Raw genomic sequence first — 17,208 nt, forward strand, 5'->3', positions numbered from 1 at the left:
TGTTTACCCAAGAGAAAGGACTCAGCAGGCAATGTTAGGATTAGTTACCGGTAATCTTAATTTACATTTTGGAGAATTACTATTATAAGAGTTTCCACTATACTAATAGTCTGAAAATAATGTCATATATGTAACAGCTGACGGTTTTTATTTTCTTTCTTTGCAGCCCCCCCCGAGCTAGCAATGCTCCAGGGATGAGAAGCACTCGTTATTACAGCCATTGTTCGGCGAAGGCCCTCCGTCTCTCTCCCTCTCCCTGCGGGTATCTGGTTCGCATTGAGCTGCCTCCACCGCCGCTCTCGCCTCAACAACAGAGAGCTGCTGGGCTTGAGCTCTGCTGTTTACAATCCGCCTGCCTGCGCCAGCTCCGCTGCGTCACTTCCGCCCGGCCGTGCCTCACTGTGGATCTGCGGCTCTGCTCGCGGGAGGAGAGCGGCCGCCGCGGGCGGTAAATACAGGTAGGCGGCGAGGGTTGTGTGGCCTCTGCGGGGCACGGCGGGCACAGGACTGGGAGGGCCCAGCCCACGGGCAGTAGGGCCCAGCCCACGGGCAGTATTAGGAGGTTCAGGCGCTCCGGTTCCGCCCAGGCCCGCACTGCCCCTCTTCCTTAAGTCCACGGATAAGGTCCGCCTGGGGGCCTGTTCTTCAGGCCTGTCCTGCCACTCTGCTGCCCCTGCTTAAGCTGGGCTCACCATGGCGATACCGCACCATGCTCCAGCTCCTGCGGGGGGTGGAGGAAGGCGGGGAAGTTTGAGTACCAAGCACGGGGTTCGAGCACCAAGCACGGGGTTCGAGCTCTTTCTGGCAGTAGGGGCAGATCCAGGCCAGGGGTCCGTGCAAACGTCCATCTCAACCCCGGCGAGCGTATTGCATGACACTATGCCAATTAGCAGACGCTGTCACAATCCCTGAAACGGTTGCTTCTCCTCCACTTTCGCTATTGAGTTATTTTGGTACCATAAACATGAGCGGGTGTGACCTGGACCATTCAGTGGGAGACTCCTTTCTTAAAGTGTCAATTACATCATGCAGTGTTGTTTTTAATGTAATATCACGTGATCTATTTCTGTTAATTATGCACTGTTAACATACGATGATTTCTAAGCATAGCCAACGCTATGTGGGAGTAATCCAAGTTGTGGGTTGTCTCCGTTGTGTATCAACTTTGTGGTTTAGGTTTTACGACCCTTCATATGATCCATGGCGACTGTGCAGGAGTTTTGTCCCGTTTTTTTGGGGCATTGGGGACTCTTTATGAAATTCTATATAGCCTGAATTCGGCATTGTCGTGAGTGCGTTCTACATGCACAACACATATAGTGAAAACACATCTGAAAGGGTAAAGAACGTGCGAGACCTATGTGTAGAACAAAATAAAACCAGCACTAACTCTGACATTTACTTACATGCGTACAGTAAACACCGATCTTAAGTATAAACAAAGTTCTTAGATATACGCCTCGAGATTATAAAGAACGGAATGACTTGGCTTTTACTAAAATGTGAGAATTCTGAGAGATGTGCAGTGTTTGCAGGTTTGCTCTATTAGTCTTGTCTGTACCATACACGGCGTCATTGATGGGGAAACATATGATTCTGGAAGTTTGTTTTAATGTGCATTGTTGCCTGAAAATTCGTAAGAGGTTTATACATGTTCATATTAACCTTCTAAAGCCGACAAAAGTGGCAAACAAATGTGTTGAGAACCATGTTTTTTTAAGAGCAGCGCTAATAATGGGATGAAAACCCGAGGGAGACTTGGAAGGGGTCTGTGGCACATGAAGGACACCTAGAAATCTTTTCCGAGAGGCGTGGCTTTTGTAATGAAGAGCTAAGTCTAAAACATGTGAACTAGAAACCTTTGCGTGACGTATCGTTCTATCTGACCAGCATTTGTGTCAGTCACTCCTGTTCTCCACTCCACATCACTTCTTTAGGGCTCTTCTTCTACGTTAATCATTTATACCCATTTTCTCTCCGCATGTCTTTTCTGAAGTCCGTTGATTTGTAAGTTTCAATTTCCATATTTTTAATTGCTGTCTTTTCATGCTCCCCTTCATTTGCTTCTTTTCGTCCCCTCCATTTCATCATATTTTCTCACACACTTCTGCATATATACACCCCGGCTGTGAACACTCCATTTTCTTTTATCACTGTCGATATTTTGATAGCTGCATACCTCCTTCACACACTCCCATAGAATAATACATTTTTGCACATATTCCACATTCAAGTGTGCGCCCTGCAATGAGTCTAAGGAATATAGGAACATACAATCTTAACACTATTATGATCTAGGGACTTGGCTGTGAAAATGTAACTTCCTTCAGCCTTAACTCCAGATCTCTTAATGGTTTCATGTTATGAACTCCATCCACACTCTGAATTCCACAAGAGTCCTAAGTCCTAGAGGCAATTTATAGTTAGCAGGACTGACAGTACATGACTCAGATGTTGCATGAAAAACAAAACTAAATGTCATCCGTGAAAAGGACATGGTTTTTAGGAATAGTCACACATTCCTTGCAAAATGAAGTAAAATGTCTTAAAAGTAAACATGGACTGCATCACTGACGTGTTACCTTAAGGTTTCTTGCACTCATTGTCAAGAGCGAGAGGAGTGTTTTTGCTTTTAACCCCTCCCCTGCTGATGACGGAACCGCTCTGTCATCAGCTGCGGTCGCACTGTGCTTATGATGGAGCGGTTCTGTCATGGCCCGCCCGGCACGCCTGCGCGGCGCGGATTCCGCGCCTGCGCTGAGCGTTCTATTGAGCGGGGCGGGCCATGACGGAACCGCTCCGTCATAAGCACAGCGCAACAGACGCTGGTGACGGAGCGGTTCCGTCACCAGCATGCGCCCGCCGCTCTTCCGCCCCGCCCCCTTAGCACTGCGGCGGAATAGCCGCCGCAGTGAAGGGGTTAAAGTAAAGAACATAAACCAAGGACTCAGTACGGACCAATGTTTATTGACAGTTTTTAGGTCTGACTTTATATCGCAGTTTATTACAGAACAAATGGTCCCAGACATTCAGTCTATATCCAATTATTGGTACTTATTTGATAGTACGTGATACATTTTTTATTATTTATCATGCGATTGAATCATATGTATAGATAATTTTTCAGATAACAAACGAGAATACAATAGCCCAAGAAAAACTAGATAGTCCAACAAAACACCAGTAGATTTCGAATATATTAAAAACGGAGAAAAGATCTGTTATTTATTTTTCACAAAAGATCCTCACATAGGTTACTACATAATCATACAATTTGTAAAATCACAATCCATATGACACAAAGGAGAAGAAACAGGGTTACCATCAAGTGGCGTGCACAGAGTGAGATAAAAGTTTAAGTGCAAGTGTGAGACAGAAGAGACCAAGACGGTCTAAGAAAGTAGTGATCCTAATTTCAATTAGTCTAAGGTGAAGGAATCCTTAGAGCTAAAAAACAAGTAAAACGAGCCTGCCCTACATACAATTTCGCAAAAAATGTTATTCTTTCTTGCTATAATACGGTTATGAATTCATCCGTAGTTCAGGACAGGGGAAGCAGGGACAGTAGAAGATGCAGGCTCTGGATGGGGGGTAGAGTGTCGACGTTTCGACCCAAGAGTAGAAAGGGCAGTTCAGATCCTCATGGACGGGTCTTCATCAGGACGAGAGGGTGGGGGGGACTAAGTTACACAAAAGACAGGTAACCCCAGTGGTAAAAGTGGACACCTGTTGAAAAATTAAAATGGGCTAAGTATCTCGAGTCAAAATCGACCATCACACTAGTCGAAATCCTGCTGAAAATTACATGGGCACTCACCCTTTTAATGGTGTGCCACGGGTGCAAAACTAATTTGCTGGAGAAAGCCGTCCAAACATGCTTTCCGATACTGCAAGAATAAAAACATAGCCATCAGTGCCATGCGTGTAACATATCGGGGCTGCCACATACAAAGCCAAAGGACAACTTGAAACACACATAAAACATGCGTGCAGACACCAACGAGTCTCACTCACCCACGCTGTAAATGGCGGCGGGAGAACGTCAGTTAGTGGTTCCAAGTTCCCAATGGATTGTCTGTTGAGAAACGATAGTATCAGACCCCAGGCGTTGTGTCAACGCAAACCTCTTTACACTTCCCATTAATTCGGTATCCCTTTAACATACCTCTATTGTCAGAGTCAACGAGCTCTCAATGAAGGGGGGCTCCGCCTGCAAATAAGACCGCGGAGTCAAGTACTATCCCCGCTGTTAAATAAACAATCGACGTGGGCGGAAGTCGAACACGCCTCAAGCCGGTCACGCTCCGGCAACGATGGTTGCCTGGCAACCACAGAGTCTAACACTGAAAAAAGACTCCAGACCGATCATAGGGTGAGAAAAGACGCGCTCCGATCAGCTCATGAAATTACTCAGTGGTTGCCAGGCAACCATCGTTGCCGGAGCGTGACCGGCTTTAGGCGTGTTCGACTTCCGCCCACGTCGATTGTTTATTTAACAGCGGGGATAGTACTTGACTCCGCGGTCTTCTTTGCAGACGGAGCCCCCCTTCATTGAGAGCTCTTTGACTCTGACAATAGAGGTATGTTAAAGGGATACCGAATTAATGGGAAGTGTAAAGAGGTTTGCGTTGACACAACGCCTGGGGTCTGATACTATCGTTTCTCAACAGACAATCCATTGGGAACTTGGAACCACTAACTGACGTTCTCCCGCCGCCATTTACAGCGTGGGTGAGTGAGACTCGTTGGTGTCTGCACGCATGTTTTATGTGTGTTTCAAGTTGTCCTTTGGCTTTGTATGTGGCAGCCCCGATATGTTACACGCATGGCACTGATGGCTATGTTTTTATTCTTGCAGTATCGGAAAGCATGTTTGGACGGCTTTCTCCAGCAAATTAGTTTTGCACCCGTGGCACACCATTAAAAGGGTGAGTGCCCATGTAATTTTCAGCAGGATTTCGACTAGTGTGATGGTCGATTTTGACTCGAGATACTTAGCCCATTTTAATTTTTCAACAGGTGTCCACTTTTACCACTGGGGTTACCTGTCTTTTGTGTAACTTAGTCCCCTCCACCCTCTCGTCCTGATGAAGACCCGTCCATGAGGATCTGAACTGCCCTTTCTACTCTTGGGTCGAAACGTCGACACTCTACCCCCCATCCAGAGCCTGCATCTTCTACTGTCCCTGCTTCCCCTGTCCTGAACTGAAGTACGGATGAATTCATAACCGTATTATAGCAAGAAAGAATAACATTTTTTGCGAAATTGTATGTAGGGCAGGCTCGTTTTTCTTGTTTTTTTAGCTCTAAGGATTCCTTCACCTTAGACTAATTGAAATTAGGATCACTACTTTCTTAGACCGTCTTGGTCTCTTCTGTCTCACACTTGCACTTAAACTTTTATCTCACTCTGTGCACGCCACTTGATGGTAACCCCGTTTCTTCTCCTTTGTGTCATATGGATTGTGATTTTACAAATTGTATGATTATGTAGTAACCTATGTGAGGATCTTTTGTGAAAAATAAATAACAGAGATCTTTTCTCCGTTTTTAATATATTCGAAATCTACTGGTGTTTTGTTGGACTATCTAGTTTTTCTTGGGCTATTGTATTCTCGTTTGTTATCTGAAAAATTATCTATACATATGATTTAATCGCATGATAAATAATAAAAAATGTATCACGTACTATCAAATAAGTACCAATAATTGGATGTAGACAATGTCTGGGACCATTTGTTCTGTAATAAACTGATACCCAGGTCCTTGGACTTTCTTTGGGTTACCCCGTATATGATAAAATTTATATCGCAGTTGGCAGTGATCTATTACAGATTTGATGAATGTATAAATAGAAAGAGCTTTTTTTCCACCACACGTGAGCATTGTGCTCACATTTCATCATGTTGGCGGTTCATTCCACCTCTTATCGAGTGGGCGATTCAATAGCAGTGCATATGCAGGACTATTTTATATCTTAAAATTACAGTGACTCATCACACATTAAAGTTTAGAAAACATTCTTTTTTTCTTTCTTAGTAGCAGGCTTTTCTTAAAACCTTTCAGTCTGGACTAAAAAAGCATGCCTGACCTATTGACTTATCAGTGCTCATTATTACTATTGGTGTGGTACACTCAACTTAAACCCCTGCTTCAGATAATTAGCCTTCACCTTAAATTCCTTGTGACTCTGGGTCAAACTCTATTGGCCTCACTTATAGGTTGGTTTATTAGGTCTCGCCTGGTGTTGGAGCGCGCAGATGCTCCTCGCCTGTGAGAGATATTACATATAAAAAATTTCTAAAAGGGACTCTAAGCCCCGCCTCTCATTTCCATTAGGTAGTATCCGCGTTTACGGTAAACACTGGCTTCCCACTGGAAAAGAGGGTTTTTGGTTGCCGCCCTGTCCGTTGTTTGGACGCCCCCTCCGGACACCATTGCCTGCTTCATGGCCGTCGTAAAGACTTTTCTTATCTGCTTGTTTTTAAAAATAGGTCAGAGGGCTTTCCTGTTTTAGACTTGCACCCATAGTGTGTGGAGTGCAAATAGTGCTTACTCTGGTTTTTCCGCCCAACTTTACAGCCAACTTTAAGTTGGTTATACAATTTACTGCAAACACAGAAAAAGCGTTAACCCGCCCAATAGAAGGACATAGTTTGCCTGGGTTTACTGCCCATCTCTACATCAGGTGTGAAAACACGACACCCCCTGCAAATGTAGTTTGTACTAAATAGTGTTTGCCCTACAATTTAGTGTGGGCCTCTAAACAAGCCTCTTGTGGGATGTCCCTGAAATGACTGTATTCTACATAAGGCACATTTATTTATTATAGACCTTTGAGTTTTCTCGCACTTACATCGGCGTAGCAAAGCTGTAGGGAAAAATCACCTTGGGTGAAATGGGAGCCATGTTTGAAGTCCAGTAATTATTGGCCAATCCTCCCTGAAATTCAATTATAAGCAGTTTTGAAAAGATCTGTGTTAGACCTGGCTTTTTTAGCAGGTTTATCCCCAGACATTTTGCTTTTTGGCCTCCAGTTTTGGACCCTGTTTTTGTTGGTTTTATGACTCTGGGCACTTATCCCACTGCTGATCAGTGCTAAAGTGCATATGCTCTCCCTGTAAATTGTGTTTATGGATTGGTCTTTCCATGAGTGGCTTGTTTGACTTACTACTAAGTCCCAGTACAGTGCACTGTGTGCCCCCAGGGACTGGAAGTCAAATGCTGCTAGGTGGCCTGTAGCACTGATTGATTGTGTAGAAAAAAGGTTATATAGCAAACCGGTATTATTATACCACCCTAATGATTTATGCAATCAAATTATTTGCGACCTTGTAAAATTCATAATTAATAGAAAAATGTATATTCGAATTCAAAAACCATTTTATTTGTATTTATATTTTTTTATGTAGGTTATAAATATTTTTTCATTGTTTGAGCATCTTTTCAACATTAGTATCAATTAATTTTGTAAATTACATACAATTCCATATATTACATACAATCACATATACAACAAAAAAAGAGGGGAGTGCTATACGACATATTCGGTCAGTTGGAAAATATAAAGGAGGCAATGCGGTGGAATACAACAACGCATCTTTTCAACATTAGTATCAATTAAGTTTGTAAATTACATACAATCACATATACAACAACAAGCATTTACAATGCAACGATTTCGCCTTCGGAAAAGTTAGAGCTATTGGCATTGTAAATGACAAACTTTTTATTTATGTGTTGGTTTTGAAAGCAGATAAATAAATTGCATTGTCATTTACAATGCCAATAGCTTACTCTGTCGCAAATGCGAGACGTATTGCATTTGCACACACACACACCACACAAGAGCCCCCCACACACACCACACAAGAGCCCCCCACACACACCACACAAGAGCCCTCCCACACACACCACACAAGAGCCCTCCCACACACACAACACAAGAGCCCCCCCACACACACAACACAAGAGCCCCCCCACACACACCACACAAGAGCCCCCCCCACACAAGAGCCCCCCCCACACACACACGCAAGAGCCCCACACACACTTGCAACTGCTATTATAATCACATTAAATGCACGATCGTGTGTAACTTTTATGTGTTCATCGTGCAAAACCCTGCTGGCAAGCATTGTGTTGTGCATTAGAGAATGTCATGCAACAGGGTCAGATGCGCCAAAGGTACTCGAAACATTTGGAGAAACAACAGAACGAGTATGGTTTTCCGACAGACAGCAAGATATCTTCAATTAGCTCGAAGTGTATTTGTAACGAAACATCGTGTCAGAGTACAGAAAAACACATTTTTATTGCATGTTATTATTCACATTCTGTTGCATGTTATTCACAGCGGATCCAATACAACAGTCAGCCAAAAGTGTATTTAAAAAAAAAAAAACTTGCACAACATCACAATGTAAAAAAAAGCTACACATCTTAAAGGACGGGTTCGTTATGCCCTGGATTACAAAAAATCTTCTATTAGTAGAGGTCTTGGCGTCTCGTCATTCTGATTTTCTGAAAAGGATATTTGAATTGGGGTATTTAAAGTGCTTTCTCGAGTCTACTGTTAAAAACGGACACCATAAGAAATTCAGGCTAGGCCTGTAGTAAAGCTCCGGCTCAAAAATTGCCCGCAAATGGAAAGAAAGAATGTTAATCAAGGTTACCACCGGATCATTTACTGAGTTGACATTCACTCCAGTGGTGCATATGGGTGGCCAAGAATATGACCAGGAAAAGAAACAAGTGGTAGTCAAGAGCAAGAGAGATCCACAGATTTACTGTGATGTTCGACTGTCTGTGGGAGTGAGGTGCTTATAGTTGTGCTTTTGTCAATATGGGCTCAAAACGCCAGCTGGTATAGTGCTACCGGTCAAAATGCCAAATGTTCTTAAAATGCAATACATGACATGGAGACAGTACAGTCTCTAGAGGTGAATTTTAGGAGGTAGGCCACAGATCAAACTAGCAGGCAATCTACAAAGGATAATTGTAATTACTGCTGCGGTCACATGTAGTTTGTTTATCCTACGGGCCCGGCCCCCTGCTGGCGTCCTGTAGAGAACCTTTGCACTCCTCTTCGTTTCACACTCAGCGTAGCTATTCATCTTTCCTCTCCACGTCTTCCAAAAACGATATTCGCCATGGTTCGGGCACTAATAATCTAATTTTAGTACGGGCTGCCCCGGTTGTTTATCATGTATTGCCTCTTTCAATAAACAGAATCCATCGAACACACTTTCTAGGAAGATATACGTGTCACAGGCGCTGCTCAGACACGACGAGGCTGCTGAAGGAGAGGGTGGGGGGGGGGGTGGACTCTAAACCCTTACCCTGTAAATTTTCCTCCTGCGACATTGGCCCCTCGGTTTGCGACATGCTGCTGTCCCGTCTAGAGCTCTCTCCTTCGGCAGCTTGTCCTGCTGCTCCTAGCACGACTTCTAAGTTCTTTTTGTGTGTGTCTGTTAACAAAGCTGCCTCTGTTGTTGTTATTGTCTGCACTGCAATTTACTGCTAAAGTGACGCGTGTCCAGGCTGTGACTTGATTGGCTCTTCATGGATTCCGCCTACCCGTGACGCGAAAACAGATGAGCGCAGCATGGCGGATCTGGGCAGTTCAAGGAAAAAATTGATGTTTGTGCCCCGGAGGATAATGCATGGGGCGTTATACATCAATATATGTCCACAAATAAAAGATGACTGAAAATTTAACGACGAGTGGACTATTGAAAAGTGTTTATTCGAGCATATTACACGAAATGTAGACACGGAAGCGGGAGGGGGGTCGGGAAAGACAGGGACAGTGGGGGGGGGGGCGGGAAACACACGGACAGCGGGAGGGGGGGGAAGGAACGCACTCACCTGGACTTCTTCCGGCGGCCGTGGTCGGCATGAAATGAGGAAAACAAACACCCCAAAAAAAAAACGAAACGAAACTCCGCCCAATGACGATGCAAAAAGGGTGGAGAGCGGAAAAAATGCAGGAACGCCCACGAATCTGGTCCAGCCATGACGGACAGATCTCTGTTCCAATGGCTAGCCTCCATTTATGGAGCTAGCCAATGGAACAGAGGGCGGATTCAAGTCCCCCACACTGCAAAACTAAAGATTTCTCCTGGGGGCGGAGCTAAAGCTCCGTGCCCCAGGCGAAACCTAATAAAAGAGGGGAGTGCTATACGACATATTCGGTCAGTTGGAAAATATAAAGGAGGCAATGCGGTGGAATACAACAACTACGCGCGCATCAGGTGACCGTCATTCGCAGAGTGTGAACATGACAATGTGCAACACAAATCTATAAGAAAAAAACACAAAATAAACATCTATATACAAATCGGTCGCTATTTTACAGAGACTAATATATACTAAAAATCTTTAGGGTCAGTATTTACAATCACAGTATTATACAATTCATTATATCAATAGCACCAAACGTATTAACAAATCAATAATCCCATTTATCTTTTTGACATTTAATATTATTCTTTATAATTTCACTTGTGTTTCATATTCAATCTCTTTGTATCTCCAACATCAGCACTGATTGATTGTGCCACCCACACAAGCAGACTTGCAAAAGGGTCTCCGGCCTGCCATTGCAGTATCAGTGTGCAGTTTAGTACTGCACAGCCTAGTACAGCCATGTCGACCTGGCAAGTGCTGCCACTTGCCAGGCCCTAACATTCCCTTTTCTTACATATGAGTCACCCCTATGGTAGGCCCAAGGTACCCCGGTGGGCAGGGTGCAGTGTATGTGAAAGGAAGGACATGTCCTGATGTGTGTGGCATGTCCTGATAGTGAAATACTGCCAAGTTTGTTTTTCAATATTGAAAGGCTATCTGTCCCATAGGATAGAATGGGGAGTTTACTTATAACATTTTATGAGTATAACTTCACATTGGAACAAGATTGGAAAATTAAGTTTAGAATGTCTGAACTCAGAATCTAAAATTGCATCTTTAAATAAGGATGAATTTTACCTTCTAAGTTTAAAAATAAAGTAGGTATTTTCTTGCTTAGCCATCCAGCGTGCCTCTGCTAGGGTTGTGTATTGACTGTCTGGCTTTGGAGTGACAGGGGCTGGGGATGTACATTCTGTTCAGACAGCCTCTTGGGGGTGCAGGGGTGAGGTGTGTCCTGCCTTTCCAGGGTGAGCCAGAGCTGGGTTGAATGGACCTGGGCTGCATTCAGGGTTGGCGGAGGAGATTTCTTTCACACCTGAATGGGCCTGGTCTGTCTTAGACAATGCTGTCTCCACCTTCTGATCGGAAGCTGCACCGGGGCGGACAGAACTGGGTTTGGACTAAGCACAGTGCCTCTCTGACACCCGAGAACAAAACAAATGGACTGTAAAGGTTGGGCCTCAGAACCCTTAACTTTAGATCACTTTTGGGAATTCAAGAGGACTCTCTGCCATGGAGAAGAGCTGGAAGAAGCTGGAGGAGAAGTACTGCCCCTTTGCTGTCTGGGGTTGGCCTGCAGTAGCTGTTTCTGCCAAGGAGAGAACTGTATGTATCCTGCTTGAGAAAGTCTCTCCAAGGGCTTGAGATGGTGTTTGCCCCTTATTCAAGAGGTCTCAGGAACAGCAAAAACCCCACCATCTTTCTGGGCACCGTCTCTGGAACTGCTGGTTTCAGCCGCCGCGAAGATAAGAGCAGCTGACTGTGTCACCGAGTCTGTAGCGGATTCTGTTTACTGAAGGCACCCCAGCACTTCGCACAGCATCCTTGGTCTCACCGACGCCGGTGGGCAACTGTCAATGAGCGGTTGCTTGCACCACATCCAGTGGGCCCCCGCACTCCCCACCCACTCGCTTCACTCTGCCCGGAGATCACCAACACTGTTGCTGCCTGACCCGAACATCGACTGGCTCCGTCTCCTGCACCGTGACTTGCCAGCACGGCATCGAGCACCGCCTCACTCTGCATAATAAGCCTTGGCTTCACCGACACTGTTGAACGACCGTCACCGAGCCGCTCTTCCTGCACCGTACCGTGAGGGCACCGCATGCTGCACCACTTTGGTTGCCCTGACTGAATCGCACCAACATGTCGGCCGCAACAAGTAAGGTACTGTCTACCAGTCTGTCGACGCTCTAGCTGACCCGTACTGACGCGGTCGGCTGGAATTGTTAGACTCAGTCGTTTTCAGCATCGCGGTAGCCATGGGCGGAGTTACTAACTCGGAAGAACTGGGGGTTTCAGCTATTCTTGCAAATTGAAGGTTATCTTGCTAAGTATCTATTTTTACAGTGGTTTTTGGTCTTGTTTGGTTTAGATAAAGATTTGCTTATTTTTCTAAATTGGTGTGGTGTCCCTTTGAAGTGTTTTCACTGTGTTACTGTATGCATGCACAAATACTTTACACACTGCCTCTGATATAAGCCTGTCTGCTCGGGCCACGCTACCAAGTGGGTGAGAAGAGGTTATTTTGGAAGTGTATCCCCCCTTACCCTGACTAGGATGAAGGGCCCCTACTTGGACAAAGGTGCAAATCATTGCCAACTAGAGACCCTCATTTCTAACAATCAGTTTTCAGCTGTTTTCTGAACTACAGGTACAATGATTAATCTTTCAATTTCGGTTTCAGGCCATTCCACAGTTTCTATGGCTCTGGACTCCCAAGGTTCTGCCATCTTTGTTCAGCCATTTGAATGTTTTTTTTTTGTGGTTTAGTTGTGCAGTTGCTGAGCGTAAGTTCCTTGTTAAGTGGTGGCCATGTTATCAAGATTTTGTGGGCATCTGAAGGCTATGAGTCCCCACTAACTATTGGTCCATGAATTTAATCTTTGATGGACGGTTTGCCTCACTGTGCTTTCTTGAGTCTGTTGGTAGATATAGGGGAGCTGACAAGGTATAGCTCAAGGAACGTTGTGTAGGGCACTTCTGGGAACCATAAACGCACTTATCTCAGTTTCAATTAAAATATGAATGTCCAGGTAGAGCTGCGAGTATGCAACTCTTGTTAAAAAAAGCAAGAATGTATTCAGAGTACAAATGTCAAATAAAGTAATAGAACGTACACACACAAGAAAAATGTAAAACCGTGCACTAGTAAAACAATAGCCTTTTACTACGGACACTATATACTAGCGAACAATCCTGGCTATACCCAGTATATATTGTCTCCTATCACAATACGGCTGTGGATAGCTGCACAGTTCTGAAAGCAGAGGACACTATACCACCTCAAGGAAGTTACTGGACTGTTTGTAAGGCTAAGCAGTGTTTACAAAAATATAATGCGCCCACTAACTGACCATGATCGACATACTTCAAAATGGAGGCACGCAATCCTCCTACCAAAACTGAGTTACTTTATGAGTCTGTGGCGATTACTATTGGCAACCAAACAAGTAATCTCAAAACAATGCAGTGTACGTGGCAATCAATCAATACTGTTTTTGGGAACCTGCAAAGGAATAGGAGAGTGGAAGTTTAGAAAGTATTTACTGGATTCAGGTAATTAACCCTGCCCCCTGGGTAATGGGGTAGTGGCGTTACCTAAAATTGACATATCACTCTTGCTGGGGGCCGTAGAGATTGTTAATCAGTTACTTCTTGCTCATGGAACCTGGGGATCTGTGAAGAGTACAGAGATTTCAGAGCGTCAGCATGGACCTTCAGGTATGTTTCTAGCAAGAAAGAAAACGGTAGCACTTCTGTTCATGTTCTGGAACCACCACCACCACGAGCAGGATTCCAGGTCTAAACAGTGTTCAACATTCTCGAGGGAAGCTCAGCTTACAAGTCTAAGTTCAAGCATTTTAGCAGTGACACACTGTCAATCAAAGTTCATAACATTGTCCAAGTTCAAAGCTGGGGCACAGTTTCACTCCCATGAAGGTCCTCTTCCTTGAACAGATTTCACTGGTCACTAACAAGCTGCCGATGACTATATACATTGTTCTGGATGCTTCTCTGCTGGAAAATCTTGTGTACTCCATTCAGATGGTTCTTGAAACAACCACCAGCAGATAAAGAAATGGGACATGGGGTTGTCCTTTTGGCCGTACCTATCTTCCATCTTAAATGATGGTTATGATTAGCCACTAGTACCTCTACAGACAGGTGCACTGGTAGTGCTAACAGAGGATGTACAATTCAGATGTTCTGATGATCTCGCTTAATATTGCAGAACGTTTTGTTCATAATGTTCACAAACATCTCAACACACTCAAAAATACTAAGAAGGAGCTTCTGTCTGTTACCTCTGGGGTTAATTTATATTGGGAGGCGAATAGACAACTCCCTTTGGCGAAGTTCTCGCATCCATACTCTGTGATCATTCCGCAGTCCACCAGGGGTTGTGCTAAGGGGCAATGCTGCCTACCCTCTTTACACAATGAAGTTGCGAGGCCAATCGAGCTCTTCTTGTCTCCTCATACACTAAAGGATGTCTGTGAGGAGCACAAGCTCATCATTGTGAGTTCTGCCTATGAATTATGGGCCCCACAAACTCCTGGCATAAGCTGTTCGTATGGGTCTGAACTGGCTTTCATACAAGGACCACCACACCCTCAACACCCTGATTAGATCTGAATAGAGAAAAGGCCTGCCTTTTGGGAAGTCTTATTTAACTAGCGAACTACCTTAAAATATTTATCTAAAAACTGTAGGCTGGACACCAGAGCATGATTATCAGAAATGTTCTCCAAGCTCGATTACAATCCTGTCAAAAAGAAATGGGCATGTCTTAAAGAATTTATAAATACAAAAAGGGGAGACCCAAGGAGCTATATGAAGGTCCAGTGTCCGTGCTCCCAAACCAATATCTCAACAACAAAGAGGACACTGTACCTAGACGTGAGATCCACTGGCCTCGGGACGTGCAGGTGCTCCCTTGGAAGCACCCTCAAAAACTGATCGTAACTTCGGTACGGTGTGGGCGCGTATTGTCCTTGCCAGTAGGGACACCCCTCAAGAACGAGGTGTTACAGAAGCGGGACACTTATTGAAGATATAGCCTGCTTCAAGGTAGATAATCTTTTTGCCCGCCATGTTAAATCCAGAGGGTTTTAACACATTTCACGTGCACATGTTGCTTTAAGCTTTTGGTCCTGATGAAACGCCAACGACCACCCTGGCGATTAAGGCGTGAAACATGTCGACCTATGATACTTTGGGGTTAACATGCCTACAAAAACAAGCCATCACAGCTATAGGTGTTACAGAAGCGGGACACTTATTGAAGATATAGCCTGCTTCAAGGTAGATAATCTTTTTGCCCGCCATGTTAAATCCAGAGGGTTTTAACACATTTCACGTGCACATGTTGCTTTAAGCTTTTTGGTCCTGATGAAACGCCAACGACCACCCTGGCGATTAAGGCGTGAAACATGTCGACCTATGATACTTTGGGGTTAACATGCCTACAAAAACAAGCCATCACAGCTATAGGTACACCTATATGACAAACTGTTGCATATGTACCTTTTCACTATTCCTACTTTCACTTGGCACGCACTTTCCCTCTATCAACTATACCCCGCACACCCGCATGCACCATCCGGCTGTCCTAAAAGATCTCCGCCAAAGTGTCCCTGTATGGGGCCCGTAGGGAATTGCAGCGCCGGCCCTACGTGGAGCAAAATGGCCCGATGATGAAGCATGACATCCTATGGGTGTGTGAGGGCTACTATGGACAATATTGTCTCTTTTCACACCTAGTCTTTTCTTCCCCTCTTTTTCCTCTTACTTTAGACTGAATGGGTGACTTTTTGCACCCTGACGTTTCAGATGACTTTTTGCATCTCACGTCTAGGTACAGTGTCCTCTTTGTTGTTGACATGTCTTAAAGAAACCAGGGAAAGTCCATTTTATTAGCTATATGGAACACTTGGAACGAAGCGTAATAGAAAGTTCATAATTACTCGAATATGTTTGGAAAAGTGATTATAGATTAATTCTAACAGGTTTCAACCAACAAAGTATGTTTGAATATGCAAGTGTAGCATTGCACCAACATGTACATTTAGACATTTGAAGGTACATTCACAGAATCAAATGTCCGTTTCTACGGTATCTCCATAGTATCACAGGTACAGGGTGCAACTAAACATCTTGAAGTCCTATTTAGTACAATATTATCACATGTACTTGCCCTCTACCAAAAAAACCATTGAAAGAATACATTTTGTGACTGAACAGCTCCGTATCTACATCGGTGTATTTTATCGCTGCCCTTTGCTTAATGCAAAGTTGTCAATAAGAGTTAATGCTGCATTCCTAGCTTCTCCTAGGTGTAGCAACGACTGTAAAGAGGGCTAATATAAAACTTTATTTTTTGTGCAGGAATAAAAGGACACATGCGCAGCAAGCTCACAACAGCACATCCAATTTACATTATGTCACCCTTCCACAGCCTTCATGCCCACATCCCTGAGGCCGGGCGGCAACACATTACACGTCAATTAGTGTAGAATCGTGCTAAGGCTTACGAGCCCCACACGCGACCCTCCCATCCTGCTTTTCGTTCCCCACCCGCAACTCCCCCCCCCCCCCCCCCCACACCCCTACGTATCTACAAACTGATAGCTTTTCCCCCTCAAAGGGAAGACAGTCAGATCCCCTTTCCATCAGTCTACGTGTCACTTATTCATCAGTTCCATTTGTGTATAGTATACAGTTGCTTGTCTCCCTACCCACGTCTTTGCATAGTACCCCATATGTCCGGTGTCTCTGGATTCTCAGCGTCCCTGCCTTCCTTCAGGCACTTATCGCTATCAGGTGGTCCCCAACTCCCATCTCTGCCTTCCACCCCTCTACGTGTCTTCATCTATCGCCCCACTTCTAGGCCATGATATTGTCTCCACTTATTCCACACCTTTCGGAATTTTTTGGGACAGCCTCTAGCTTTGTATGTCACACGTTCTGCTGCCATATAGAGATCCAGCCCTCTCCTCCATTCCTCTATTTCCGGCCTCTCCGCCACCACCCAATATTTCGCAATGTCCCTTTTGGCCACTACTAGTGCCAGCACCAGGAAGGTGATATGCGGGCGAGGCAGGTCTACTTCCGTCACCATTCCCAGTAGCGCCAGTTTCGGGTCCAGTGTTAGCTCTATCCCCAGTACCTCCCCCAATTCAGTGAAGATGTGAGACCAATATATTTGTATTTCTTCGCATGACCAGATAGTGTGGTAGAAATCTCCCTGCTCGGATTTACACCGAAGACATGTGGCGTCTGTTATCCTACCCA

At 44.7% G+C, this 17,208-nt stretch overlaps 1 protein-coding gene across 1 annotated transcript in view; it reads left to right on the forward strand.

Annotated features, from left to right (window-relative positions):
- The first annotated feature begins 210 nt into the window (after window positions 1–210).
- Window positions 211–17,208, forward strand: part of SMAD4 (SMAD family member 4) — a 308,776-nt gene continuing 291,778 nt past the window's right edge. The window contains exon 1 of the mRNA XM_078674808.1: window positions 211–458. The gene's annotated coding sequence lies outside the window, so the exon portion shown is untranslated. The remainder of the gene's footprint in view (window positions 459–17,208) is intronic.

Source organism: Lissotriton helveticus, chromosome 2_1 (assembly GCF_964261635.1).
Source record: "Lissotriton helveticus chromosome 2_1, aLisHel1.1, whole genome shotgun sequence".
Taxonomy (NCBI): Eukaryota; Metazoa; Chordata; class Amphibia; order Caudata; family Salamandridae; genus Lissotriton; species Lissotriton helveticus.